Below are 5,159 nucleotides of genomic sequence, written 5' to 3'. Positions count from 1 at the left end.
ACCTGGCTCGCCAAGCTCGGCGGACTGGAAGCGGAGCAGCCGAGAAAGCACCGCCCGCCGCGTCCACCTCAGTTAGCTCCGCGCCCCGCGGCAGCGAAATCTCGCGAGAGAGCGCGGGCGCCCTGCCCACCTCGGGATCACCTTCGGGTCACCTCCGCACCGGACTCTGACGTGCAGTAGTTTGCCCGAGCACGTGACCCGAAGTCATGGCCAGGCGTCGGCTGGTGCGGTCACCAGGAGGGAAGCGGACTTCGATTCCTGGATTCTTGGGTCTTGTAGTGAGGGAGAGAATCGCAGTTAAAGAGGACTCGGTTTCTGTGCTCAAGTTTAGGCAAGCACTCCACCAACTGAGCTACATCCTTAGTCCCTCTATAAACAAAGATCCATCTTTTTCTTTCTGCTCAGAATGACTTGGGGACAGCAACTAGGGAAATTGAGGGAGCCAAGGAGAGCTGAGGTCGATATATCATGAGCCCCAGAGTGGCAGGGAAACTGATGATCAGTGGCCTTATGGATTAACCAGTTGTCAGCCTCGCCCTTAGAGGACCTTTAATTCTCACGTGCTTTAGAGGCTGAGGGCAAAGCTTTATGTTTAAGAATGGTTGGTGGCTCCCAAGATGGCTTAGCCAGTAAAGGAGCTTGCCACCAAGCCCGACAGCCTGGAACCCACACAGTAAAGAGAACCAGTTTCTACAAGTTGTCCTCTGACTTCCATTCATATGCAGTTAAATCAGAATGGTTGATACTGTGCTTAGTGGCCCTGCCTGAACCCCTCCCACTGCGTCAGAGATCGAGGTAGAAGTATCTCAAGTTTGAGGTACACCAGTTCAGCATAGAAACTCTCAGGAACAGCAAATAATAATTTGAAAGGCAGCCTCAGATGGTAACAAGAGGCCCAGGTGAGAGACAAAGGTAGGCAGATCTGTGTGAGTCCAAAGCCAGCCTACTCTACATATTGAGTTCCAGGCCAACTAGAGATACACAGTGAGATGCTGTCTCAGAAACAAAACAAAAGCCGGGCATGGTGGCGCACGCCTTTAATCCCAGCACTCCGGAGGCAGAGGCAGGCAGATCGCTGTGAGTTCGAGGCCAGCCTGGTCTACAAAGTGAGTCCAGGATGGCCAAGGCAACACAGAGAAACCCTGCCTCAATGGCTCAGTGGTCCTGAGTTCAATTCCCAGCAAAACATAATAGGAAAAGAATTTATTATAATAAAAGCAGGTTGGGGATATAAAAGCCTTGTGTTCAAATCTTAATATAATACTATCGTACAGTATATAATCCCATAAAGGTCTTCCAAAAGTAAGATTTGCCTCAGCAGGTTAGGAAATATTTGAGAAAGAATAGTTGAGACAATACATCAGAGCCTCAGTCTCACTCACTTTTAACTGTGGTCCTGGCAGCCAGCATGGCTGTGTGCTTGGGAAAGAAGGCTACAAGGACAGGATACTGACTGTGACAACAGCCAGACACTGACTCAGAAAACCAGTACACAATAATGCTTTAGATCGTTTGTTGTTTTGGTTTGGTTTCTTTGTTTGTTTTGTTTTTGTTTTTTTGAGACAGGGTTTCTCTATGTAGCCCTAGCTGTCCTAGAACTTGCTCTGTTGACCAGGCTGGCCTCGAACTCAGAGATCCGCCTACTTCTGCCACCACAGCCAGGCTATTACATGATCTTTAAGAAACTTTTCCATTCTAAAGCTCCATCCTGCCAGAGGCATCCTTCTAAGCCTGGCACGGCACACAGCTCTTACCTGGTCTCCTGACTTGAGTTAGGTGGCCCTGTCTTTTGTCTGGTATAACTTTTATGCATCCTATCACACTGAATCAGGAAAAAGACGGGCAGAGGGAAGACTGCACGCATAACTGCTGAGCGCTGCTCTATCACATCGCCTCCTTGGATTGACATATGAGCAAACTCAAACATGTTGGTCCTAAAAAGAGAGAAAAGGACCAGGCATAGTGGCACATGCCTTTAATCTCAGCACTTGGGAGGCAGAGGCAGGCAGATCACTGTGAGTTCAAGGCCAGCCTGGTCTATACAGCAAGTCCAGGACAGCCAAGGCTACACTACACAGAGAAACCCTGGAGAGAGAGAGAAAGAGACAGAGAGAGAGAGAGAAATGTCATGTTAATAATGCAGAATATAATTCTGCAAGGTTAAACTTTAAATCAAGCAATGACTGTTACATGAAAGTCTTCAGTATACTAGAAATACTGAGTGTTTTGGAATCAAAGACAATTGCATTCGAGTAGATTTTTTTTTTTAAATGATTTCTGCTTTAGCAGTATATATCTAATTCTACTTTCTTTCTTTTTTTTTTTTTTTTTTTTTTTTTTTTGGCTTTTCGAGACAGGGTCTCTCTGTGTAGTCTTGACTGTCCTAGACTCACTTTGTAGTCCAGGCTGGCCTCGAACCCACAGCGATCCGCCTGCCTCTGCCTCCCAAGTGCTGGAATTAAAAGGCATGCGCCACCATGCCCGGCATCTAATTCCACTTTCTAAAGTTTTGGGGTTTTGTTTTTTTGTTTTTTTTTTTCAGTTCTGGAGTTTGAATACACTAAAGTTTTTGAGTGTGTGTGTGTGTGTGTGTGTGTGTGTGTGTGTGTGCCGTGTAGGCTAATGTGTGTAAATTCACAAGGCTGATTTTAGGGGCCTTCCTCAAGCGCTTTCACCTTATTTGGCGAAGCAGAGTCTCTCAGTCGAACCCACAGTTCACTAACAAATCCAGCCAGCTTGCTACAGGGATCCCACCCACGTCTTGTGAGCCACGGGAATCATCAGTGGGTGGTCATACCCACCTGGCACTTACCAACATTCTGGGGTCCTGAACTCCAGTCCTCAAACTGGCTGCATAAGTGGCATTTCACACTGAGTCATCTTCCAGGACCTAAAGTTTTATGTATTGGTTTTATTTATGTGTGTGAGTGTGTGCCTACATGTTGGTATGCGCACCGTGTGTATGAAGGTGCCCTCAGAGATCAAAGGGGCACATCTCATTCCTTTTAGATGTACAGAGCTTATTGTAGCGGCCTGATATGGGTGCTGGGAACCAAACATGGCTCCTCTGCAGGACTAGCGATGCCCTTAACTACTGGATTTAGGTTTTTAAGAAAGTTATTCTGTCAGGTTATAATGTCTGTGCAGAGTGGGCAAGGAGAAGGGTGGCATCAGATGAGGGTGGACATTTGGACAGGAGCCTTCCAGTGCTCAGTAACACTCTTGGATTCTGCAGGCTAACATTTGCATTTTAATCCAAGAGCACTGAGAAGCCAGAAAGCACGATATAAATAATAATAATAATATGAGCCGGGCGTGGTGGCGCAGGCCTTTAATCCCAGCACTCGGGAGGCAGAGGCAGGCGGATCGCTGTGAGTTCAAGGCCAGCCTGGTCTACAAAGCGAGTCCAGGACAGCCAAGGCTACACAGAGAAACCCTGTCTCAAAAAAACAAAAGCAAAAAATAATAATATACAATTAGTTGGAATATTTAAAAAATATTAAACACATACAAATGGCCATAGGCTGAAATTAAAAAAAGAAAAAAAGAAAAAAGAAAACCACACGGCTCACAATTGGCTTTTGACCCTGATGAGCATCTCTTCTGGATTTCACTGCCCCTTGCAGCAAATGTACTGTAGGTACCCACCGTTCCTGAGGCTGTGGACTTCTAAAACCGTCCAGCTGGTTCTCAGTAACTGATATTTTACTTACAATGCTATTGTTCATAGAAATAAGGAAAGAAAGATGAAGTAAAGCCAACAACACCTTGAATTGGTGGTGGGGGTTAGTGGAAGAAAGGGGTCAAAGATGGCTGTGGGTTTCACGTGGCCAATTACTGAGTAGTACTGCCAATTTGTACTACTGTGAGTCACAGGCTGAGGGTTACCACCAAAGGCTTCATCTGGGACTTGTCCACTTTGAGATGTCTGGTAAGCACCCAGGTCAAGTTTTGGCCTCCATTGTGATGCCTTGGAGTAGTCTAAACCCAAACCGTGGATGTATGTGTCTTTGTCTTCTGCAAATGATCAGCTTTCAAAGTCTCCAAAGGAGGTTTACATAGGAAATCATGCCAGGTAAAAATAGACCAGCAAAGTGTCACCTTTACACATCTGTGTTTCTTCTTTCTTTAATTCTCTTCCCAAAATAAAAACAGAATCTAATCAAACCTCTAGATCTGACTTACCAGCTCATAGAAAATGTAGGTGTGAAAAGGATGTGGGTTAAAAAAATATTAAGCCACGCTTGGTAGCATGTGCCTCTAATCTCAGCACTTGGAAGGCAGAGGCCAGGTGGATTACTATGAGTTCGAGGCCAGCCTAGTCTACAAATCGAGACCAGGACAGCAAAGATAACATAAAGAAACCCTGTGTTAATTAAATACCACCAAACCAAATAACCCAATTAAGAAATGGGGCTCAGCATTAAACAGAGAATTCTCATCAGAAGAATAGCAAATGGCTGAGAAACACTTAAAGAAATGCTCAGCCGGGTGTGGTGGCACACGCCTTTAATCCCAGCACTCGGGAGGCAGAAGCAGGCGGATCGCTGTGAGTTCGAGGCCAGCCTGGACTACAAAGTGAGTCCAGGACAGTCAAGGCTACACAAAGAAACCATGTCTCGAAAAGAAAAAAAAAAAAAGAAAAAAAAGAAATGCTCAAAGTCTTTAGTCATCAGAGAAATGAAAATCAAAACGACTCTGAGATTCCATCTTACACCCATCAGAATGGCTAAGATCAAAAATTCAAGTGACACCACATGCTGGTGAGGATGTGGAGAGAGAGGAACACTCCTTCATTGCCGGTGGGAATGCAAACTTGTACAACCACTTTGGAAATCTATCTGGTGCTATCTCAGAAAACTAGGTATAGGCTTCCTCAAGACCCAGCTATTCCACTCCTTGGAATATACCCAGAAAATGCTCCATCACACAACAAGGTCATATGCTCAACCTGTTCATAGCAGCCTTATTCATAATAGCCAGAACCTGGAAACAACCTAAATGCCCCTCAGTTGAAGAATGGATAAAGAAACTGTGGTACATTTACACTATGGAATACGACTCAGCTATTAAAAACAACGAAATCCCCAAATTTGTGGACAAATGGATGGGACTAGAAATGATCATAATGAGTGAGTTAACCCAGAAGCAGAAAGACT

The sequence above is a fragment of the Acomys russatus genome, chromosome 28 (genome assembly GCF_903995435.1).
Source record: "Acomys russatus chromosome 28, mAcoRus1.1, whole genome shotgun sequence".
NCBI classification, from domain to species: domain Eukaryota; kingdom Metazoa; phylum Chordata; class Mammalia; order Rodentia; family Muridae; genus Acomys; species Acomys russatus.
This window is presented reverse-complemented; position numbering follows the sequence as displayed.